General features: G+C 38.2%; 1 protein-coding gene across 1 annotated transcript in view; it reads right to left on the bottom strand.

Annotated features, from left to right (window-relative positions):
- Window positions 1-16,119, bottom strand: part of BLK (BLK proto-oncogene, Src family tyrosine kinase) — an 85,404-nt gene extending 69,285 nt beyond the window's left edge. Inside the window, exon 1 of the mRNA XM_072634399.1 lies at window positions 15,769-16,119. The gene's annotated coding sequence lies outside the window, so the exon portion shown is untranslated. The remainder of the gene's footprint in view (window positions 1-15,768) is intronic.
- Window positions 16,120-26,542: the final 10,423 nt, after the last annotated feature.

Raw genomic sequence — 26,542 nt, forward strand, 5'->3', positions numbered from 1 at the left:
AGAGATTATACAGCTGGTACACAGATGTCATACACCAAATTTGAACCTAAGTCTCCTCTTTCAATGTCCAGACCTCTTTGTACCATACGATATTTGCTTTTTCTCCTCTTTCCTGCTGAGGATGTTTACTAGTATGGGTCTTTTGTTATGAAAATAGGACTTTGTGTAGCATTTTACTTTTTACAGAGCCTGTCTTAAAACCAGGAAAACCTGGGTTTCAGTTCCTTCTCTGATGCATACTGGTCATGTAACCCTGGGTACATCACTTTCCATCACTGATATTCAAAGAGAACACCCAAAACTACATCAGTGGAGGGGAATTACTCATACGGAAGTTTCCTACACCAATGAAATCACAGCTCCAGTTGTTATTCCTATTTTGCAATAAAGCATGTTACATATATGCGCGTGTGTGTGAATATATGTATATACACATGAATATAGACACATATATATGCATCTATGGGTATATTTACATATGCATATGTACCTATATACAGCTCCAGACATTATCTAAATTTTTAAATAAAGGATACTATATATATGTATACATGTATATACATACACACATATAGATACAGATACACATATATTTACATACACATATCTAACTATATTTACATATATGTATAAGGACTAATCTGGCCTCAGACACTAGCTGTGTGATCCTGGGCAAGTCACTTAACCCTGTTGCCTCAGTTTCCTCTTCTGTAAAATGAGCTAGAGAGGGAAATGACAAACCACTCCAGTATCCTTGCCAAGAAAACCCCAAATGGGGTCATGAAGAGTTGGATATGGCTGAAACCACTGAATGGCAACGACATAAAGACTGGTGTTGTGATTTCATTGATATAGAAAAGTTCTATATAAGTAACTTCCCTCTACCAATGCAAATTTTTGTCTTCTCTTCAGACGTGTGCAAATGTCAGTTCACATTCAAATGGACTGAAGGAATAAATATATATGCAACACTGGTTATTTTTTATGCACACTAACACACTCACACACACATATTGTACTAGACTTATGATTTCCCTAATGTAGGGAATTCCCCTTGAGAAAACTCCTTCTACCAAATGCACATTGGTGCCTGCTCTTGAACTTAGTAAAAATAGACTCTCTTGGGGTATGAGAGGTAAAGTGATTCGTTCAAGGTTGAACATCCAGTTTGTGTGAGAGGTGAGACCTGACTCTAAGGACAGCTCTCTATTTACTGCTCTAAGCCAGATAGATAGATAGACAGGTGGAGAAAAAGAAAGAAAGAGAGAGAGAAAGAAAGAAAGAAAGAAAGAAAGGAAGGAAGGAAGGAAGGAAGGAAGGAAGGAAGGAAGGAAGGAAGGAAGAAAGGAAGGACGGAAGGAAGGAAGGAAGGAAGGAAGGAAGGAAGAAAGAAAAAAAGAAAAAAAGAATCTACACCTATATAGAAAGACAAATAAGAACTAAGGGACATTTAAGCCTCGCCTAGCATGTCCTAAAACTTCATAAGAATATATTGGATCAAATACATGGAAGAAGTCTCTTCTCGGAGGAAGAAGGTGATAATCAAGTCTATTCATACTGTTTTGAATTTAAATACACCCTTTTTGGACTCTAAAAGGAAGCGGAAGGAGGTACCTACTATATATCAAGTTCTGTGCTGAACACTTTACAAATATTTCATTTGATCCTCACACTACTCCCGTGACATAAATGCTATTATTTCCCCCATCCCACTTTACAGTTGAGGAAACTGAGGCAGGCAATGGTTAATTGACTTGAGAAATGTCACACAACTAGAAAATGTCTGAGGCTTGATATTCAATTGTTCCTGACTCCAGCCCAGCATTCTACCCACTGCACCATGTAGTTCTTTCATATCTACTCTCCATAAAATAGTTTATATGAGACTATAAAATGAAATGCTTATAGAACATACTATAAATGCTCTTTATCCCACCTGTTCTTTTCCACCCTTAATAGCTCAAAGGCCACCACCTCCCATGTCAACTAGAAATGATATTGGCTTCCCCTGAATATCCATAGCAATTTTTCTGTATTTCTACTATTCAATGTCCACACTCTTCCTGGTATTATGTCTGTACATGTCTTAGTTCCCCTTTTAGATTTTGAGATTTTTGAGAGCAAAAAAGGGTTGTATTCTTCAATCTGTGTACTCTGTGCTCAGATATGATAGGCTAAAAGAAGAATGAGTGACAATAAATATATGTTGCAAGTGAGATCAAGGTCATTGGTCTGATGACCATATGAGATGGGTAACTTCATACAAAGAAAAACTTTATTTGTTTTTTGGCTATCGGCCACTCCTCCTTAACTATCTCTCCTAAAAATGTGTACCATGTCAGTGATTAGATTGTGGTATACCGTAGCTTACAATTAGGGTGATAGATGACTTTGGCCATAATGATATCATTGGTCATAATGCATATTATTGGTTAAAATGATTTATGCCATTAGTTACAACACATACTATTAGTTAGTCTTAACTAATGATGGTTTTAATGATATATGCCATTGTTTATCATGATGTGTGTCACTGGTCAAAATGGGTGCTGTTGGTTGCAATGTTTGCCATTGATCCCAACGAATGTTATAGGTTACAATGATGAATGCTTTTGGTCCCTCTACAAAAAATTACCTTGTACTTATTTTTGTATATTTTATTATATTTACTTGTTTCTACGTTGTCTTCCCCGACAGAAAGTAAGCTTCTTGAAGGCAGAGACAATTCTGTTTTCTTATCTTTCTGTTCTTGGGCTTGGCATTGGTTACAATATGTGCTTTTGTTTTACAATGCTACGTTTCATTAAACACGACGTTTGTCCTTGCTTACAACGTATGCCCCAATCACAATGAATATTGTTGGTTAAAATGGTGTATGTTACTGATTGCAGCATAACTTATTGTTGAGAATAGCAGAATGTAGGAGTAACAATACTACCTGGGATTTACGTAGTGCTTTAAGGTTTGCAAAGCGCTGATCCTCACAACCACCCTGGGAGTCAGGTGCTATCATTATTTCCATTTTACAAATGAAGAAACTGAGACAGACAGGTTAAGTGATCAGCCCAGGGTTCTCCTCTTTGGGCCTCAGTTTCCTGGCCTATAAGAAGAGGGACTTGGATGAGATAATCCATAAAGTCTCTCCTAAATTTAACTTCCTACAACTGAGTTGATATATGAAAGACACTGTACCTTGCAACAAGTCACTGAAGCAATAACATGTCTTTCCTTAGTGGTATGAAGAAAAGGAAAGCCACTTGATATTCATTAAGTCAATCAAAAATTATTAAGCTCCAGCTATATACCAGACACGATGCCAAGTGCTGGGGCACAAAATCAATTTTGCCCTTTAAGTCTGAATTGCCATTACCTGCATTCAGCAATGACTCTGACTCTCCCTTTCAATATAGTGTTGTTTCTTTCCATGATTACTCATAAACAACAGGCTAAGTCAGCTGAAGTCCTTGTCTTTGGCATATTCACTGTGAGTTCCTTCAGACACTGATTTTCAGTAAAACAAAATGCCAAAGGATGAGAAAGGGCATCCTCACTGTACAAAGCTCCCTGCCCAGTTTCTGATAGGCCTACAAGTTCATTCCCTTGCCTCCAGGTACAGAATATCATCCCCACCCTCCAATATGCAAATACCAGCTGGTCCAAATTTTCTGGTTTCTGTGTTCAGTCTACCATGGTAGAAGGTGACACTCAGGTCAATTCACTGAGTAACCTTGGGTAAGTCATTGAACTCAGTTAGAATCCTTTGCCCAGGAGAGTTTGAGACCTAGAACCATGATTCAGTTTTCTACTGGCCTTCTATATATGGCACAGTGTGGAGACAGATGAAATATAGACTAGATCCCTTCTGCAGAAGGTAGAGGATGGGCACACATATAGACAAAACCCAAGTGACTGAGTCTACTGAGCACAACCCCCGACACGAATGGAATTTTACCAAGCTTTATTTTATATTTAGGACAGACAACTAGGTGGTAGAGCAAATAGAGCACTGGGCCAGAAATCCGAAAGACTTGAGTTCCAGGATGATCTCAGACGCTTACTAGCTGTATGATCCTGGTCAAGTCACTTAATCTCTGTCTCCCTCAGTTTTCTCAGTGTAAAATGGGGATAATAATAACATCTGCCTCCTAGGATTGCCGTGAGGATCAAATGATTTAATATTTGTAAAATACTTAGCACAGTGCCTGGAACATAGTAGGCACTTAATAAATGCTTATTCCTTTCTCCCTCTCTTTCCTTCTCCTTTCTTTCCTTCCTTCCTTCCTTCCTTCCTTCCTTCCTTCCTTCCTTCCTTCCTTCCTTCCTTCCTTCCTTCCTTCCTTCCTTCCTTTTGGATTACTCATGATTGCTGGATTCAGAGATGCCTGGAATCTACTCACCCTAGACTGAAGCATCAAATACCAATTATTTCAGTGTAAATGCCCCAATTGCTCCCAGACTTTAAGTGTTCAGGTTGTGTGGGATTAGCTGGCAAAGTTCTGGGAAGGGCTAATTGGCTGGAACTATCAAGAACAGACACCATATTAAGACCTGAGCATAGCAATGAAGTGGTCACACACTCCCCTCCTCAATCTCCTTCATCTACTAGATGGGTTTAATATTCAAACTACCAATAAAATCAATAAATCCCTTAGTCGGATCAACTAAGTGTGAGGCTCTTGTTTCCGTCCTTTGAAATCCAGAACCAGACTTGGACTGATGTAATATAAACACTGCCCACTGCCATTCTCACTCTATTATTATCAGGATTGGTGAAACCCACAGAGAGAAAGCAGCCAAAGTGGCACCTCCCTCTGCTTGAATCTGAGACAAGCTTGGCCTGCCAGGGGAACGTGGTTAGGCCAGCATCACTGACAGCAAGGCCACTGCGATGTTGTTGTAGTACGTATGGACACATTAGGGTGAAAGCTTAAAAATAAAATCAGCCTGGGCAGGAACACAGAGCAAACCTCAGAAGCCTAACTTGCTTCCCCCTAGGCTGAGGTTCCCAACCACAGTGCTACTTTAAGCTCCCACAGCTGCAGCTGGAGAAATACAAATCGTGAGCACAGCACGAATAGCTGGCATCCTGTGTCAAACCTACATTTCCTTTCCACAACGCTCTGCTTGCTAGCCTTTTCCCTTCAGTTCTTCAGGGTCAGTCCTTGATTTCTTTGATCCCAAGTCCTGATTCAATCATCAACCCAAACTTGCTTGGGAACATCATCTGGGAAATATGGAGCAAGCCTTCACAAGCCTGCAAAGGATGTTCAGACTCAAGGGACCCAGGTACTGATCCAAAAGTCATCAGAGAAAAGTGACCATGAAATCCCTTCTCCAGCCCCATCCCCAAATGGTTTTGGTAGAAGAGCTTTTGATTTGTAAATGTAAACAGAGGACTCCATCATCACATTCCTGGGTAGTTTTTCCTGATTTAGCTCTCCCAGGGAATCAAACAAAGGAATATTTCTCCTCCAAAGTTCTCCCAGCAAACTCTACCCCACTTCTCCTGACATTCATAGCTTCTTCTCCTGCCCTAGGATCCCTCTTCCTTAGAGGGTCCACTTCTATATGTCATACAGTGCAAACATGACACCAATGGAAGTTTCTTGAAAAAAGAACTTTGGCCAACTCTACAACCTATCAGAATTTAATTTAAGCCTGTGCCAGGCTATTTGTTAAAATATAATTTTAAGTTTGTTATAGACTTAACAAAGATCAACAAACATGTACATTCTATATCACCAAGAAGACAGAAAAGAGGCTTGTATATGAAAGTATGAACTTAGCTATGGTTTCTTTTTAAGTATATACAATTTAACTTGGAAACAGCAACACTGTTCTCCCTTGGTGCCATTTTCTGAATTTCCTTCTGTATTCTTCAGCGTACTGTTTTAGATGTTTTACTGATGCTCTTATCTTTCTTTCTTTTTGCATCATCATCACTACCTCTCCCTCCATCCCAAGCTTTCCCTTGTAAAAATCAAATCAAGTAAAAACTAACAGTACATTAACAATGTCTGAACATGTATGTCTCATTCAGCCCTGCAAATCTATTGCTCCTCTGCCAAGTGGTGGGAAACACAGTTGTTTCATCACTTCATCAACTCAACCTTCTGAGTTCATGATAAGTCTCTGCATTTTTAAACAACCTCCTCATTGCTCTTCCATATTCATTACATTTCCAGCTTCTAGATTTTTTTCTGACCACTCTCCCCAACCCTTGGATTTACTGGCCTTTCTTGCTATTTCATCCGACTTCTACCCCTAGACTCAAGCTGAACTCTCTTTTATAGTTCTCCTGGACATGGAAAAGAAAATTCTGGGGTTCCATGTCCTTAGCTTCAGATCAAAACTATTTTCCTTATAACCACTTGAATTTAGGACTTATTTGGTAAAGCCTAGGCTCATTACACTGAAGTGCCCTGTCTAGTCTTGCTTCTTTCCTAGGTACATAACACCATACTCAAATCTAATGAGTTGATCTGCTCCCCATCAGCATATTTGGAGTCCCCTCTTTTTCTGATGCTTTTCTTTGAACCACATAATCTCAGAGTTGGAAGAGAAATCATATGCATCTTGTCCAGTCAGTATTTGAACAAGAATTTCCTTTATAGTATGTTTGTCAAGCAGGCATACAGCTTTATTCTTCAAGATCTCCAATGAGTGAGAGAACTTTTATCTCTCAAGGAAGTCCATTACACTTTTTGGATGTCCCTAATTAACAGTAAGGGTTGAATTTTTTTAAATATCAAACTGAAATTGGCTTCTCCATAATTTCCACATTATTCCTATTTAGGTCCTCTGTAAGACTAAAAATAAGCCTACTCCTTCTTCTACATTACAACCTTCTGATTATTTAAAAACAGTCATCAAATCCCAATTGTTTAAATCTCAAATTGGTTCCTTCAACTAATCCTTTCACGGTATCATCTTGAGGCGCTCCTTGGGAGACTTTCATATATAGCAATGTCCTTCCTAAAACGTGTACTTCCTAAAATCTCCACCTCCCTATATGGTTTCTCTTGTCTGTTCTCATTTCCCCTAAGAACTTCCAGTTCTTTCACAATGATTTTGATCAAGGGCTCCCTTCACACCCATTCCCTTCCCCTCCTACAGGTAGGGCTTGAAGTTTAACTAGTAATTACAACAACTAGGACACATTGTGGCGGTAGTGATGGTGGTTGTATCTAAAGCATGTTCCTCACTCCTTTGGGTAGCTGAAGGTGACTGGAGATAGAGGTCATGGGAGTATAGAAGGTTGAGGAACTGGAAAGGAATTCTTCCAATTAACCTTAGTTTTCTCATATAAAATAGGAAAAATAATGACTACTCTTAGATGTTGTGAAAATGAAATAAGATGACCTGGGGGAAAGTGATTTTTAAAATGTTCTGCAAATAAAAGGTTATTATTAACATGATTTCTCTGAGTCTAGTGGACATTTTTTTTTCCAGGGGTTAGATACATTCCTTTTGAAAATAATTAAACTTGTTTTCCCACCATACATGACTTTATGTTGACCTGGACATTCCCAAAGGCTCTTTAACCTAAGTGCTACTTTCACCAATATCACACTTTTCTTCTGAAATGGGAAATGAACTCAACACATATTTCTGATTTGTGTCAAGTTTCTACAGGAGTGGAAAGAATCTCTAAGCAAAATGTCTTTTTTTTCATCCCTTGAATCAGTCACTCTGGGGTTAGCTGTGGAAATGTTCAAGGTTCAATGAGAAAGTCAGCAACATATGTTGATAAGAACTCTGGGATGGTGAGTTATGCTATCTGGACTCTAAATCAGGCTTAGTGAGTAAAATTTTCTACGTGATTTTGTGCTAGTTACTTCATAGAATCATGGAATTATAGGATCGCAGAGCTTGAAGCTGCCTTAATTGTCATCTAGATCCCATATACTCCTATGTTAAACACTGACGTAAATGAAGCATAGTACCTAAATGATGATTAACGATGAGAATGGCAGTTTCATCTGCCTATGGAGGAGATGACAGAGATAAATGTGTTCATTTTCAATGTTGGAAAAACATGAACAATCAGAAAAATGAAACCCCCATTAGGGGAGGATACACCTGAAATGACCATATAGCTATAGATGAAATATATTCCAAGGGACTTTCCAAACTCTAGAATTATACTAGATTTTTTTTTTCCCCAATGACAAGCCAAGATTGACCAAAGCTTGCTATTGTTACTACATGGAAATATTTTTTGGTATAATGATATTTGTTGTAATGAGAATTCTTGCTTGATTTGGTTGGGTTTGGGGGTAAGGGAGTACAGAGCTTTGTTTGTGTTTTCCTATTTAAACAACTCCTAATCAGAGATACACTGGGATCTCCTTGGAACATCACCCTGGGATCTCTTACTATGCACTGCGGCCATATGGAACATACCACATTAAAGGGTGCTCTTACGGCTCTTACAACAATAAATCATTTAATTCAAGTTCCAAAATGGATCCATAAACTTATCTGACTGTATCCAAGACATATATACACTCTGTTTTTAGACATAATCTCACAGAGAGCAGGGACTAGGGACCATGTTTAAGTAATTAATTTTGCATAGTCCTTAGGACTATATCATTCCAAAAATTCAACAAAAAAAAAAATTATTGAGGGGAATACCATGTGGGTTGCTACATATATCAGCACAACTAATAGTTGCATTTAATACAAAGTGTTAAATATTGTCATCATAATATTATACATATTGGCAAAACCGGTCAAGAAAGGATCATGCGTCCCCTGCCCTCAATCTTAGGGTTTTTTCTCTATTTAGTTTCCTAAAGTTTTTCTCATCATTAGAAGAAAGATCAGCTTTCAGAGATGTCACTAAAAAAGGCACATGCCCACTATGCCAAACACTATTAGACAATAAACTCCATGAATTCAGATACCCACATTACTCTTCTACCTATCTCACCACAACTTAGCACAGTGAATAGTAGAAGGTAAATAAATGTTTGTGGACTGACAATAATCCAAAATATTTCAGCTTTGGTTGGTGAGAACACAGGAAAGAGAAGCACTGAGTCATTTCGGGAGGGCAGCCATTTTTAGAACACAATGCTAACTCTTTAAACAAACAGGAATGGGAAATATTTGTTCTGAGAAACATTGCTTGAAACGAGCAGATTATATTGACTTTATTGATATAATCTGCTGAATGTGCCACTAATAGTAATGAAAAAAATGGTCTTTTAAACTCTATCCCCACTGCACAACAGGGTATGATAGCTATGCAAGGGCAATAGTCTTGTTCACAAATATGGCACTGCAGAAAGCTTGAGTCAAACGCCCCAGGAAGCAAGATTCCAATCAAAAGACCTCCCCCGTGACCTCAACTCTAGTACTTTTTTTAAAAACAGAGATGTTATTATTGTTGAATATTTCTTAAGTTCCCAGAGTGCACAAGGCTCTGTAAATATTAGTGACAAGAGGGTCCTGGGAATGGACACAACTAGCACGAAGGCAGTAAAATTTTATGACTCTTGCTTGTTTTACTAGGAAATTAGAGCCTTTGGGAAGGAAATTGGAAGTAGGCTGAAAAGGAAAAGTAGACCCTGGAAGAAGGGTAGTAACTGGGACCCTGACTCTATTTTAAAAATAGTCTTTGGATCCATTAAAAGAATTTGACAGAGGGCCTTCCCTTGCCCCAGAGGGCATCTACCAACAAACGTAAAAAACAAGACACAACATGCCAGTCTTTTTGTGAGATACAAGAGTTCAATTGTACAGAGCTGGCACACTCTGAATGCACAGTTAAGATTTTATATATACTTATGACATTATTTTGCCTCCACTCTGTCTATATTGTATGCACCTATTTGTTTACATGTTGCTTTCTCTTTGTAAAGTGAACTCCTTAAGAGCAATGACTGTTTTTGTTTTACTTTGCATCCCCCAGCATTTAGCACAGTAATTGGGACTAAGGATTGAATAAATGCTTGTTAACAGCCTGACTTGTCTCTCCTGGAGAGTGGAAGCTCCTTGAAGTTAGGGTTTTGTCTTTTTTTTATAACTAGTACCTATTAGATTATTTCTCATATAGTATACATTTTAAAAATGTTTGTTTTTCAAATTGCTTTCTTTAAATAGTATTTTATTTTTTCCAATTACGGTAAAGACAATTTTCAACATTCATTTTTTGAAAGATTTTGAGTTCCAAATTTTTCTCTCTCACTCCCTCCCCTCTCTCTCCCCAAGAAAGCAAGCAATCTGATATAGGTCATACATGTGCCATCATGTAAAACATATTTGCATTTAATATATGCTTATTGATTGAGTTAAGAGAAATCCTTATTTGCCCATTAGGCCAATTTAGCTCCCTGTGTCACGGCTACGTGACAACCCTGTCTGCTTTCTGCAAAAACACCTTGAAATACCTTAAGCTTACTTAGCAATCGCTATGGTTGCCCAGGAGAATCTGGTATATTTTTTCAAAGGATGCTGGGCCAAAACTGGCAAGTCAGTGCTTCCAACGAACCAAAGAAACTCAACTCATCAATTCAGAAGTCTTTTTTTTTAACTTAAATTACAGATCTCTCCATCTCTAGAAATGAAGGGATCAGTTCTCCTAACAGTGTGCTCTTTCAGGAACTAGACCACACTCTGATTTGTTGTTTCATTCATGCATTCCTCTGAAAACCCTAGAATTTTGTGTTCAACTTTCTACTCTTTCCCACTCAGCAAAGCTTGAACTTGATCTCTTCTGTTGTTAATTATTATGATGGAATGTACTTTTAGACCAACAGATAATTACAACAATCTAAATTTTTATACTGTCTAGTTACATATATGCTGAATGGATCAACATCAACACATGGATAGATTGACATCTAAAAAAGAAAAAAATTCTTTCCCCCTTTTTAATTTTTAGAAAGTTCATGGTGCTACCTAATTAAAATAATGAGAATAGCAGTTGAGATTTATTTCTTGTCATCCTTCTCACATAGCATTTTAATGGTTTTTGTTTTGAAGAATATAATTTTGTTTTTTTTTTATCTGACTATAGAAAAGTAGGAAAGCATATTAAAATTACATGGTTATGTTATAACTGAGGCAAAGACTCAAGGTGTTAATATATATATAAAACTGTTAGGTATTCAACATTTGAGTATAACTATATATAGTCAGGGAAAAGGAGGTTTTAATTTAATGACTAGCTCAGTTTGTTGACTTGCCCCTCAATCAACCTGAGAAGATTATAGGGGTGGACCTTTGTTGGAAGGGACTTTGTGCCCTAACCCCTTACTAAGAAGATGTAGGGTGTTCCTCTGATTGATTCAAAGTAACTGAGGCTTCTGCCTGATGACTAGTTGACTGAGGCTTGGGAAATGGATTCTTATCCATTCCTCTTCTGGCCTTGTTTCTGACTTTCTCTTGATTTTAAAACCACATCCCTTTTATTTCTAGATCACCTTGGCACTCCCTTCAGTGCCTGGTGCCTCTTTGTCCCGAACAACCTAGTATCGCTGTGACCCACTCATCCTGCTATATCCCTCTGCAACGCCCTCATCCTCTCCCTATTGATGTTCCCATGGAGCTGGCATTTTGTAGAGGGACTGAGACTAACCTGACCTCATTTCCCTCCTGTCCCTCCTCCTAACTTTCTCTGGACTTCAAAACCAAGTTACATTCAGGTGTAAGTGAAAAGCAGTCTTAGAAATAAGGAATAGAAGGAGGGGTGAACAGAAAAGGCGTTCTAAAGAAGAAGGGATTATGCTAGTAAATAATGGCTTACATTTCTATAATGTTTTACAGTTTATAAAATGTTCAACTCAGTTCAACTCCATGGGACAGGCAATCCTAAAGATATTGCATGTCTTTGAAAGAATGTCTCACCTCAGGCTGAATTTTGGTTGCCTGGGTCATTGACATTTCCATTTTACAAAGAAGAAACTGAATCTTGGAGAGTTTAAGTGACTTGTTTATGATTCTGTGCCTATTAAAAGGCAAAGCTGATACTCTGGGGCTCTTTCCACCCTAACACACCGTATTGGAATTATATGTTAGTTCTCAGTTTGTTAGAATGTCAAGTTCCAAAGAATAAGGGTTAGGATTTGGATACTTTTTTTCAGAAGACAATACATTGTGAATTTTTAATAATCATTAAACTTTTATTTATGATATTCCCATAATCCTTAGATACTACATAAGGTTTGTTTGTTTGTTTGTTAATAATACAAGGGTCTGGTTTTAGATCTAGTCCTGTGATTTCCTCTGTATGGGTTAATTCAGAATGATAAAACTCCCTTTACCAATCCAGATCAATATCTACCTATCTTGTAATTTATAATCTCAGAGTTGTCTGGGGACACTGAGTCATAAAGTGATTTGCTCAGGGTCACACAGTTAATATGTGTGAGAGGTAGTACTAGAATACAGCCCTCTCCTTTATTAAAACACACTGTCTGCTGCCTCTCCTAAGTAAGGTTTAATACTGTTTGTTAGTGCCATATTTTCATTAGTGGAGACCTTTCATACAATAAATCCAACCAGTGGGATATTGGTAAATGTTTAACTATAAGCTCTCTAGGGGAAAAAAAACAGTGCCCAGGACACACTTTTCAGTTTATCAATATTATTAATATTTTCTTCATTACTTTTGTAAGTCTAGACAATCCACAGAACAGTAACTCAAGCCCTAGTCTGTAGCATTTGCCAATTTCTGGGTATACATACTCATCCTGAAAATTTAATAATTTTGGAGCTGACTCCACCACACCCCTGGATCTAACCCAAGATGAGCACTAGTAGCATCCCTCTTATCCCAAGAATGAAACTGAGAGTGAGAAGGTTGTCTAGCTGGCGGTAGAAAGAAACGATGAGATTAAAGCCATAGAACACAGTGGTCTATGAACACTAATGAACTCTGACCAGACATTGATACTTTAGTGGGAATTAAAACAAGTTCTGATACATACCTGATCCCTTTATCACGACAGCTTAATGAGATTTACTACACTGAGGAAATGGAAACTTTGCTGATGGAAGAAGGGTTACTTTCATTCAAACAGATCATTAGCAGGCCCAGGTAGGATGCCATGGAGCCGATGTGTGAGGGCACTAATATAGGGGGCAGAGGAGAAGCACTTAAAGAGATAGGATTACAAAAAACGAGGTGGGGAAGTACCAAAGGAAAATAATGAGAATAGTTAGCATTTAGATATCATTTGAAGATTTGCAAAGCACTTAATGTAAGTTATTATATTTGATTTCATCACAAGAAAATTATGCTACTTACTAATTTTGCCAAAGGTTGACCCTGTTTAGAAAGAGACTCTAGTGAATTAGGCAGAGGGTCTGGTCAGTGAAGATTGACTAGTAGAGGGAAGCCTTAGAAATTAGAGAATTGCAGAGGAAAAACAGCCCCACTTTTAAGGGTCTAGAAAAGAGAAAAATAATGGATCACTGCAATCACATGTATATCATTAACAAGTCACATTTATCCACAGAACTAGGAATACTTTGATTAACAACAATAATACACGTTTCTTATTTCCATCTGCCGTGTTACTGTGCCCTAAAGGGTAATCAGGCTTTGCCATCTGCCCTAATCATAAACAGCATTACTATTGAGCCTTCCCATCTGCCTTATAGATGACCCCTCCATTTTCAATTAGAAGGTGCAGTTGTTGAGAGTGGGGAGGGAATGTCTTGATTTTCTATTTTCATCTAGTTGTATTAAAGCTTGGCATGTAGTGAAGCTTAGTACATGCTTTTTCATGCATGCATTAGTTTGCTTGGGTTTTCTTTATCTGATTCCTCTAGCATGGCTTCATTTCTAATTCCCTATTCTTTATGAGTTTTCACAGTACTATTTTTATTCCTGACTGTGTGTTTGCTTAACACAGATGGGAAAAATGAGCAGGAAGCAACTGAGATAGTGAAAGGGATCGATCACATTCTATATTTAATATCAACTCAGAGACACACCTTTTTTTTCCCCTGGGATTCTGAGGTCAAGGGCTAGTGTATTTTTGAGCTCCAGAAATCACTGGAATTAGATGGGATGGTTGGAAATCACTGGAATCACCCAGGTTTCTCCATCCTTCTTCCCTTAAGCAAACATATTTTCAGCTAATGCTAATCAGGCCCTAACTGCTTGAAATCTCTGTAGACTTTCACTTCTCGGTCAGGTTTTTAGCTTCCTCAGTCTAACGTTATCACCCCAACCAGATGTTTGCTCTTTCAAGTATGTGTATCATACTTCCTCCATGCCCAGTCTTATCTCAGAAGTAACTGGTTCACAGAAGCCCTTACCCTTCATTGCCTAAACCTACGGTTTGACTTTTGTGACTGAGCAATACGATGTGAGCTTGGCGGAGACTTCTAATTCCAGCCAGTGCCCTGACTCATCTTTCTGAAGGGTGAGTCACTTTGCTTCAGTTATAACTTCTGCTAATGATGAGCTTTGTTAGTGTCCAAAGCCCTGGACACCAAGCTAACATCAGACCTCAGCTGTCAGAGGGAGAAAGCCCATTGGCTTGTTCAAGCCTGGACTACTCTCCCTCCTCACTTTCCCTTCTTAGCTTCCCAGGCTTTCTTTAAGACTCAAGGCAAATCCTATCTTCTGCAGAAGGCATTTCCCAGTCCTCCTAGCTGTTAGTGCCTTCTGTCTCAAATTACCTTCCATCTATTCTGTATAGATCTTGCATGCATCTAATTATGTTGTTTCCTCCTTTAAAATGTGTACTTACTGAAGTTATGCACTGTTTTTTGTCCTTCTTTATAGTTCCAGTGCTTAACACTGGGTTACATAGTACCTGGTTATATTCTAAAGTTACCATAGACCAGGCTAAGGCCCAAAAGTAGTATTCCAAGGAGAGTCATTAAAAAGTAGAAGTCTTGGAACCTCCCATGGTCCAGGATTATCCATTAATACCTTCTTTGGACATTAGACCTGAGATTCTCCCCGAAAGGAATTATTCACAACTACAAAGAACTTCCAAAAAGAGGTAACCCAATAACAAAACCACTCCCAACAAATCGATCTAGTTGTATATATAAAGAATTAAGTAAAGAGTAGAAGAGAAAACAGCCAAGTAGCAGATGAGGCATTGGAGCAAAAGGCAATTTCAAAATATACATTTTTTTTCTTTTTCCCCCCATTGATCTTTACTTTCAAAGAAGAAATTCTGGCAGAGACATCTCCTACTTCTTCATTCTCTAGATTTTTATCCATAGATGGAATCAGTTTCTTACTGTTCAGATTTTCTTACCCTCAGATTTTTAAAACCACCTGAGATAGGTTTAAAAAAAAAATCATGAAACTACCAAGCTTAATTGCTAGAGGGTCATCCATAGAGTCAGAGAGAACAGAGTCAAGTCCTGCTTCCAACACGTACCGCTTGTATGATGTTGGCCAAATCATGTTATTTTCATAGTGCCCTAGGCGGCTAAGACTATAAATTACAGATAAGTTTGCTTGTCTGTATCAGTGGAAGGAATTTCCAAGCTGGAAGTTCCCTATATTGATGAAAATCACAGATCTGGGCTCCTCCCTAAAAAAATCCCAAACAAATAAACAAAAAGAAAATCAATCATTTGTAATCCATTGACCGCAGCAGTAGTGACTACATTATTTAATTTTCAATATCCATAATAATCATAATATTTTCCCAAATACCTCTCCAAAAAAACTGAAAAAACTCAGAGCAAACCATCCAAATCAAGTCATAATGATAAACACAATTAATTAAATGTTAGGCATACAGCTGAAAATGAAAAGCAAACAACTTAGGTCTTTACCTCGGCAAGGTTTCACAGCATAGTCCTTTAAGTCCTGATGGTCACCCTTTTGGAGGAAGCCCTTATGGCTGAAACAGTCCTTGGTAGATTGAATTAAATCCTAAAGAAATCGCATGTCCATGAAAAAAAATGTGTCTCATTTCAGGCTGCCTCTTGGTTGCCTACCTCACCGACAGACTCTGGGATCAGAGCTTTGCCCAGCTATACCCAAGGGGCAAATTCAGGGTTGAAGTGGCTCAGGGACTCTTCCAGTTGAACTATTATGCTGAGCCTTCCAGGCACAAAAAGTGGTTTCAGAAGTCACGTGGCTCACACAGCTAAAAGTACTTCTTAGTTTCACAAGAAGTTTAGTGAACTAAAAATCCCTCTAAGCCCCTTTTCTCATGAGGAGGTGGAAATGCCAGGCATTGTCATTTTTTAAACCCCAAACGAGTTTGTGTCATGATATCAAAACATCCTCATGGGACTTCAGCATAGTGAGGTGGACATTTCCTGAGTCTTTGATGGCATCATCTAGGACTAATTTCATCTCAGTTATTGGGGAACCACAGTGCAGAATTCTTGGGATTGATTCTATAGCTTGTTTTTGATGGGCTCTGCTTAATCTTGTGGCAAAACTCTATGTAATGGTCAACCCAGATCAGAGAATTGTCAGCCTTTTTAAACCAGTTGGATGGCTGAAAAAGTCCTTTTACAAAGAGATATTTACTTTGAAGACATGGCAACAACAGAAGCACAAACATTTCTCCCCTATTTCAACATTTCAGGGGTACAATCTCCTTTATGACACTAGTCTCTAGAGAGAGGAGGTCCAAATAACAGTTTCTACCTAGCAATGGTACCATTCAAATACAACTTGCTGCCTGATGTACCTTTTTTCAGCTGCTGTTGAGATGGTTCCTGAAGGTTGCTTCTTGTTCCTCAGTGTTGGATGGGTTACAGAAACCAGCATGCGCTCCACCACCAAACCTCAGATACACTTAGGAGCTCAAAATCAAAGTTCTTTTTTATGCCTTAGCTAAATTCTCACCATTAAAGATTAAACCCATTTTGTCTAATTCAGTTCATTTTAAATGAGCTCAATTCCATTCCATTCAAGGAGTTCCCAATGCAACAGAAGAGGTAACAATTTTTTTCTATCTTGCATTATCATTAATATTAGAAATAACAATAATAATACTACACATGAACATACATGGATATGATTTCCATTAAGTGATCAATTAAAAATCTTATATTTTAAAAGTTGTTAGGTATTTTTTCATCCTTTGTTTCTCTAAGTCAATAATTCCAGTCCCTTTATCTTTTCCTTATGGGCCCTATTTTTAGGTTACCCCTCTTCTTTTATTTCCTTCAAAGCTCAGCTCAAGCGCCACCTCCTACAGAAATTTTTCCTTATACTCCCTACTCTAAACTACTAATGCCTTTCATCCTCAGATTTTCTTTTATTTATTTTTATATCATCTGTGCATACTTATACAAGAATATATTCCTGCCCCCATTAGAATATAAGCTCCTTGAAGGCAGAGAATATTTCCCTTTTGTCTGTGTAGCCTTAATGCCTTGCACAGTATATACTTAGTGTATACACGTGCACACACGCGCACACACACACACACACGGTATATACTTAATAAATACTTGCTGATCAGTTAATATGCAGGAAGGCTCTATATAATATCAAATTATTATGTTAGAGAGGAAGAGAAGGGCATAAGCATTTATACAATATCTACTATGTGACAAGCACTTTGTTAAGCACTTTACAAATATTATTCCATTTGGTCTTCACAACAACCCTGCAAAGTAGGTGCTATTATTATCCCTGTTTTACAGTAGAGGAAACTGAGGTAAAAAAAAAAAAAGACTAAGTGACTTATGCAAGGTCACACAACTACCAAGCGCCTAAGGCCAGATTTGAATTCAGGTCTTCCTGACTCCAGGCCCAGCACTCTATCCATTGTGCCACTTAGCTGCTTCAGAATACAGATGTCATATGGTATCCTACTTTACGTACAAACCATGAGGAAGATTGCAGCAGCAAAGATATACAGGATCATTTCTTCTACAAACACCCATTTCCCTTTGGGACAACTCTGAGTATCAAGAAGCCCAGATTGAGGAACCAAGAGATATCTTTATAAGTAAGATTTTTCAAATTTGTGGAATCTAACTTCATAAAATGAAACAACTCCGCTCCTAGATACCACATCTCACTTCCCATGACATCTTTTAGGGTGGGAGTGGGGGTTCCCCAGTAAGAAATTGGGGAGTTTCCTGGGAGATAATGGAATGTGAAACTAGACCCAACTCCTTTATTTGTACAGCCTTCACCTTTTCTGTTCGACTATCCTCTTGACACCCACCACATCCCCATTGTAGCTTTATCTAGTGATGTATAACCACCCTAATCACCAAATACCCCACCCACAATTCTCTCTACAATCTGAAATTAGAATCATTTGTTTTTAGACATGAGAGAGACCCAAGAGATCTAACCTAACCTCTTCTTTTTATAAATGAAGAATTTGAGAGCCAAAGAGGTTAAGGGACTGATAAATCACTCCTGAGAAAAAGATCCTTGAGAGCAGGAATTGTCTTTCTTTTTACTTGTAGTTATCCCTTTTACATCCTAGAGGTTCAGAGCATGGCACCACAATCTGGAAAATCCACATAAAATTTTTTGGCCCTCCCTTACAGACTTCAGAAGAAGTCTGAATTTTTTTTTCTTTTTCATTTATGGGGTGTTTACAGCACCTTATTGTGAGATTTGGGTTAAGTATTTGGTTAAAGGCTATATTACATAATAGTATACATATATTTTATGCATTTCTGAGTTTCTAAACTTCCTCAGTGTTATCTGTTGACTTTCATGTGTTGTCTGTGGCTTCTGCAAAACTCCCAAAAAATTCCCATTTAGTTTCTTATGCTGACCCACGATATATCAAAACCATGATGGGGAAAATCACGACATGGAAGGGATGACTGTATTTGTGTCCTCATCATTTCACATGGTACCTGATGCATAGCGGGTATTTAATAAATGCTTTCCTTTAAAGGAAACAAAGGTTCTTTCCTTCATAGAAGTAGAGACTAGAGCAAATGAAAAGACAGCCATATGGGAAAAAAAAAACTTAATATGGATTTGAACACAGCAACTTGAACTCTAACATCCCATTTGGACTGGGATCGTGGCTCCAAAAGCTGTAAAGCTTCAGTGTTCATTCAGACTTGAGAGATTAGCACTCTTTTGCCTGCTGGGATTGAAAAAGAAGCTGATTTAGACAGAAAGCTTTTATACTCTAAACTTGGAAACCAGTGCCATGAGTTTCAAGTAACTATGTTCCTTTCTCACTGTTTTAAAGACACAGAAGATTTATGTAGGGTGTTGGCCAGTGTTCACTTGAAGGCATAGTAGGTGATAGCCATTGGTTTATATTCCTTTGCTATTCAGCTTAATTAAATGCCTTTTGCTTTTGAATTCATGTGTCATTTGGCATGGTCTGGCACAGAGATGTATTGTTGGGGGCTCGAGACCTGATGTCCCAGAGAGAACTCTGAAGGTGGATACAGAAGCTAAGAAGTGTTCTAAAGATAGGAAAGTGTAAAATGGTTATTTCCATTGGGCCTACATCCCAGAAAAATAGAACATAAACATTGTGACATATCATAATTAATTGCTGGACCCAGGAGTTTAAGTCTTATTGATGCAGTTCAATTGCATGATTTTTTTATTTGGAAAACTGTTCATTTTAGACAAAATTTCCCATGTGGGTGATTAGGATCCTGAAAATTCACAAAAGGAAAAGCTATCTCAAATATATCACACCCAATAAGAATTGTATAACTATAGTTGATAAGCCACAAATGCTGAATTGGGGAAGGTGTATATCTCACATTTTCCCCCCAGATCTATGGTGTCTTTGGTGTAGACAACAAATCCTAGTGGAAAAAATCCTTTAATACAAACAGGCAACATACAGCTGAGAGAGGTTAAGTGTCTACAGGCTACAGACAGTATGCTCTAGGGGCAAGACTTGAATTGTTTCTATACATTATTACTAATAGGAAATAGGCAAACTCAGATGACAAATTTTCTCTCCTCTTTGTTCCTGTACCTCTCATTTACTTAGTTTTCTCTCTTCCCTTCTCCTTCTGACCTCCTTCTCCAATAGAATCTTCTTCATTAAGTCTGTCAATGAGTTTTGTATTGAATGTATACTGTGAACTAGGCTTTATTAAGTGCTAGGAATTCAAAGAAAAGCAAATATAGACCCTGCCCTCAAGAAGCTTACTTTCTAAAAGGGGAAGAGCCTGTTTAACTATATTCATACAAGTTGTATATAGAGTATTGGAAGGTAATTTAAGAAAGGTGGGTGCTAATAGCTGAGTAGACAAGGAAAGGTGTGCTGAATTAATGGAACTGGAGATGAGAACTTTGAGAGAACCAGAGAAGTTAAAAGATGGAGGTGGGGGAGTAGAAAATTCTAGGCTTAAGATATAGGTACTTTTAGAAAACAATATATTTGTGTGATATAAAAAAAATTAAACCCAAACAGTAACAACTCAGTTTACTGTTTTTCCTTTTCTATAATGACATTTCTTTGGACAGTACTTGACATGAAGTATAAGTCTGCTATGTGCATCAAATACAAATTGAGGTTTTGGCAATTTACGCATAAAACCATTGGTCAGAGATATAAACTACTTGTGCTAGGGAACAGCAAGGATAGGGAGTACCAACATTACAACATTCCTTCTAGAAAAAGGTCATCCTGGTCTTTTTTTATTGTTGGAATTTAAAAGAAAGAAATGACTTGGTAAATTTACAGAATCACAAAAATTTAATAACAGAGTTAAATATCTGTTGTTTAACTGGCTTAGAACCACTGAATGCCGACATCAAAAATGAATTTACTCATAATTAATGGCAATTGGATCATGGGTGAAAGAATTGTAACTGTTCTAGTTGAACTGCCAGGAAAATTCTCTCTTTATCCTTTAATGGCTGCTACAATTCACTTTTCAATCTGGCCAGAACTATATTGGTTTTCTTATTGTGTCTAATTAATGCCTTAACAGTTTTCTCAGCTTCACCATACAGGAAAGCTTCATCTTCTCCTGACCATTAATCATCAATTGTTCCTGATGTCAATCATCAGAGCTATATTCCATTTTCTCCTCTCAATCAATCCACCAAAGCAAACAACCAAAAAGCATGAATTTACATGTCTTTTATGTGCCAGGGACAGTACTAGGTGCTATCCCTCCTTTGGTTTTCAGCTCTATGAGGGCAGGGACTGTCTTTTTGCTTTTATTTGTATCTCTAGCACTTAGCAATATACCTGGAAAATAGAAAATTCTTAATGAATACTTGTTGACTGACAAAAGTGAGATAGTCCTTCTCCTCAAGGAGTTTATGGTCTACATAGGAAAGAAAATATTTATTTTTTATAAATATGGAATATATACCCAGAAAAAAAATGTAGCTATGGTGGGGACAGTAACAAGAGGAGGAGTCCCATGGGTATGTGGTGGTTGCTAAGTAGAACACAGAACATGGGAACTGGAAGGGCTTAGAGATGACCTTGTCCAGTCTACTCATTTTGTAGGGGAAGAATCCAAGATCACATAGCCAATACCTTCTCATAATTGCTCATTTATTGACTTGCTATAGTGAGGTAATCAAAAGGTGATCCAACCTCATGGACATTTACTTGGTCCCAGAATTGGACCCTGTCAGGTGGGGAGAGTCCCAAAGTGAACACATGGTTCAGGTCCATTGGTCTTTGGGCTGTTTGGGGAAAAAAAGCTTCAATTCCCTGCTCACTCCCAAGTGACAGGGCTGGAAAAAAGTATATCATGATAGCTATTCAGAAAGTAACAAAGAAACTAACTTTCCTCTGGGGTCCCAGATGGCTGGGCAGAAGTGAAAGTGAGTTTCAGTCATCATTCCTCTCAACCCATCACATGATGCAGGAGACAGACCATTATCTCTAAGTCAGGGTGAGGATGTGAGGAGTGGGGGTAGGGAGGTAAAGATGAGAGGAGAAGGAACATAGTCTTTTGAGAGGTGAATGGCAGGGTATTCCCCAGCAATTAGACTAGTTGAATTGTAGCAATCACTTTAGCAAATCTTTTCAGAGATGAGCTCACTGAATAGAACTCTGAACCTGTTCTATTCTCTGTAGTCCCAAAGCATTTACCTATCTACTGGGAAGCATCTCAGTAAAAGTCAAGGTTTTCCTTTCAATGTCCTTACATAAATTTCTTATCTACTTAAACCCCTTGGCCAATACAATTTTCCTTCCTTCCTTCCTTCCTTCCTTCCTTCCTTCCTTCCTTCCTTCCTTCCTTCCTTCCTTCCTTCCTTCCTTCCTTCCTTCCTTCCTACCTTTCTTTTTATGATACTGTGTCCTCCTGTCTCACCAGGTTGGAAATATAGTGGCCACTTATTGACTCCACCTCACCACTAGAGCTTTGATCTGCTCTGTTTGCCCCTCCTTAAGGAGGGTGTGATGCAAAATACTCTCCACTCTTGGGGGCTTCCCATGTTTGTGGGGGACTACATTGGTGGTGAACACCTAATCAGCTTAGCCCACTGCAGCTCAGACCTCTTGAGTTCGAGCAATCCATCATCTTCAGCCTCCCTGCTAACAGGGAGCAGGGATGACAGTTTCCTTCAATCAGTCAGCCAACCAATATTCATTTATTTGTGTCTTCTACATGCCAGGGACCATGCTGGTTGCTTCCATGGCCCCCTACCCCAACCTCCTTGCTTTTTAGCTCTCTTTTATGTTTTATATGGCCAGGCCTGGCCAATTCAATTCAATTTAATATGTATTTATTGTCTATTGTATGTCTGGCTCTGGACACAGGCTGAGGGAGAGGAAGGATTGGGGAGGGATACAAAGATGTATATGACACAGCCTCCACCTTGTAGGATGTCAGATAAGATGAGGACACAAATTACTCCAACACTAATTAGAATGTGCTAAGTTCCACAAAAGAGGTGCAAGCAGTGACATGGAAAAGGAAAGACATACATATGCATCAAGCAGAGCTAGTTAGGGAAGCCTTCATGAAAGGGATACCATTTGACATGGAGCCTGAAGGAAGGCTAATACTTGGAGCGGGGAGAAAGTATAGAGGGAAACATAGGCAATGATGGGAGTACACTGTAGGGTGTGTGCAGGGGCCAGTGAATAATATAGTAGAATCCTGAAGTAGGCTGGAAAGACAGATCATAGAATGCCACATCTGGAAGGCTCTTCTGAGGTCATTTTATCCAACCCCCTCATTTTACAGGGAAAGAGACAAAGAGGACAAACGATTTGCCAGTTGTCATAGACCTGTCTAGTGACTGAGTTGAAACTAGAACTCAGATCTACTGACTTCTAGGTCAGTTCTGGGAGTGCATTTGTAAGTTGCTGTTGTTTTGTTTTGTTTTTTAAATAGGAAAATGTCTTTTAGTTCCAATACTATAACTGGCCAGGCTCTCAAGTTAGTCCACAAAAGCGTATGAAATATTACATGTTTTTAAATGGAGTAGAAAACAACAACAGTGTTGAAATAGTAGCAATAAATTAAATCAATCAACCAATCAACCAGCACCTACTATGAATAAGTTTCTATTCCAGGCTTTGGGGGTACAAAAAAAAAATTAAACAATCCCTGCCCTCAAGAACCTTACATTCTACTGGGAGGAGACACATGTATAAAAAAAATAGGAAAACAGTAATATTGAATATTATATATGTATAAAAAGATAGGAAAACAGTAATATTGAATAAGAAATAATTTGCCTATTTACTTCCTTTGGCTGCTGGTGTTGGAGGAAATTTAGGTTTAATCAGACAAGGATAGATGCATAGATGAGACATGGAGATTTCAAATGAACTTTCAAGGGCTTTAGAGGTTGGTGGCACTATTATTTATTGTATGAAATTTCTCTTCAAATTTTTGACTTTTATTTTCCTTAGTACAGGTGTCCCATCAGTATTATTCTTATCTGAAATGATTAGACTCTATTTGGGGCTCACAAATGTAACAAAGAGGAGGTAAAAGGTGGAGAAAAGGGAGGGAACTTTCTATGTAGAAATTGGACAGGAGTTGAAAGAGAGAGGTAGAAGGACCGAAAGGGTTAAAGAGAATATGTGTACTCATGATAAAGTGATTGCCTGAACTGTGAGCATGAAAGACAGGAAAAAGTGAGAAGCCCTGGGTGTACATGACCCTCCTGGGGGAAGTTTGGTGGAGGGAAGGATGTGGTGAAGAAGATTTGGGTCATATAATTCCCCTTGCTGGCCATCAGCCCAGGATAGCTTGGTTACTGTCCCAAAATGGGTCAGTGGGGGAGAGGAAGAAGTTGTTCCCTGTTTCCTGATCTTGAGTGCCAACGAACAAGGGAGGACCTGAGGGTACAGAGATACAGCAAGATTGTTCCTTTCTCCTCTCTTTGATCTAAGGGTCATGCCTTAGGAATACCATCCTAGCTGGTTATAGCCATGGCTAGTGGGAGGGTAGTTTTGACCAGAAGCCAAGAAGGGAATTCAGATTAGAAAAGAACCTTAGATCTCTAGAGGTTAAAACAGGGAGAAGTGTTATAGTGTTGTCCTAGTCTAGAAGAAGTAAGCAAGGCAGTCTATTCGGAAGAACCATCTCCTCATGGGTAAGGCCTTAGAGCAGGGACTAGTATGTTTCTAAAGCATAAGGTGGCTCTTTAAAAGTAATAATTTCTGTAGATACAAATTCCACTCTAGGTCAGTTTACGATGAATTAGTCCTGTTTGCCTTCTCTCTCTCCAAAGTGGTGCCTGGGTGGTGTGCTTCTCACTGGAGTTATCACTTCCCACTGAGAATACTGGGGTTTGGAGGCACACTTCTGCTCTTGGAACATGTTTATTTTTTTTTATTGATGCTCCCACCCCCAATAGAACCCTCCCTATACCAAGTAAATGGCCAACCAAAACAAACTGATCATATCTGCAAATGTCTCATTCTGCAAAACTGATCCACCACTTCTCTTCTGAGATTCAGGAGGCCGCTTTCAAAATCAGCCCTCTGAAGTCAGAACTGGTAGAGTTCTGATGTCTTAAGTTGTTTTTATTTATGTAATTGTGGTCTTCATGTATCTTGTTCTCCTGGCATTGACTGCTTTGTTTGGCATAAATTCATGCAAGTTTCCCCAAGTTTCTCTAAATTCTAGAAATTTGTTTTCTCATGTATTTCCATATAGGCATATGCCACAATTTATTTAGCCATTCCCTCGTTGATGGCCACCAACTTCCTTTCCAATTCTTTGTTACTATAAACAAAATATTTGTGGGTATATATGGAACTTTCCCCTCTGTCTCTGACATCCTTGAGATAGAGGCCCAGTAGTATTATTGCTAGGTCAAATGATACGTACAGCTTAGTGACTCTTTTTTTTTTGTATAATGGTATGTCTTTTCCTAGAATGGTTATTTCAGTTCTCACTTCCATCAATAGTACAATAGTCTGTCAGTCTTCCTATAACTCCTCTTACACTAACATTTTCATCTTTTGTCATATTTGCGAATCAAATGGAGCATGAATAGAAACACTGGAGTTGAAAAAGTCTGAGTTAATTTTATTATTAGTGATTTGAGACATTCTTTCATATGGTCATTGGTAGTTTGTTTTCTACCATCTTTGAGTCTGGGAGACTCCTCAAACATGTATCATATTAATTTTTTTCTATAATTCTAGTCTTATTCTTAACTTCTTTCTTGTTTACCTTTCTGTTGGGTTTGCCTAGTTTTTTATGAGGTATGTTGAAATGACCAACAGTTATTGTTTTATTGTCTAGTTTTCTGAGTAGTTTGATTAGCTGTTAATTACTTAGGTACTATGCCATTTGGGGTATGTGTGTGAATGTATGTATATATACACATATATGTATATGTGTGTATACATATGCATGTGTATGTGTATATGTAAATGAACATTTGTCATTATTTATGGTATCCTTAAGCATAATTTAGTTTTGCTATTTCTTTTTCTTAATTATTATTATTATTTTCTGATACTATGATCATCATCTCTTTTTTTATCCATAGGAATCATATCTTCTCTTTCAACTCCTCATTTTATCTTTCCATGAATCTCTGTTTTGACTGTGTTTCTTGTAAACAATCTATTGTTGGATTTTTCTTTTTGATCTAGTCTGTCATTCCTCTGTCTTATGGACATGTCCATCATATTCACATTCATAGTTATAACTTGTATTTATAAAGTTCTAGCATCAAATATAAATCACTGTTTGGCATTTAAAGTACTTTATAACGTATCTTTCTGAGATTATTATACACTAGTACCATTAACACATGCTTGTGTTCCATTTAAACGATCCTTACCGTTCCTTACACAAAACATTCCATTTCTCATCTCCATGCCTTCTCACAGGCTGCCCCCATCATTGGAATGCACGTCTCACCTCTTCCTTTTAAGTGCCTTAGTTTCCTTCAAAGATCAGCTGAAATGCTACTCCTTAAAGAAAGCCTTTCCTGACCCTCTTGTTCCTACTGCTTCCCCCACTCCCAATTCCCTTGTATTCTTTTTCTGTTTATTTTACATATACTGATAAGTGCATTTTTTCCTCCTTCGATAGAATAAAATCTTTTTGAGTTCAAGGAATATTTCATTTTTTGTCATTTTATCCTCAGTACCTAGTACAGTGTCTGACTTAATAAATGGCAGTTGACCAACTAATTGAATTTTGCCCTACCAGAAAGTTTCCCTTCCCCCTCCAC

Source organism: Notamacropus eugenii, chromosome 1, assembly GCF_028372415.1.
Source record: "Notamacropus eugenii isolate mMacEug1 chromosome 1, mMacEug1.pri_v2, whole genome shotgun sequence".
Taxonomy (NCBI): Eukaryota; Metazoa; Chordata; class Mammalia; order Diprotodontia; family Macropodidae; genus Notamacropus; species Notamacropus eugenii.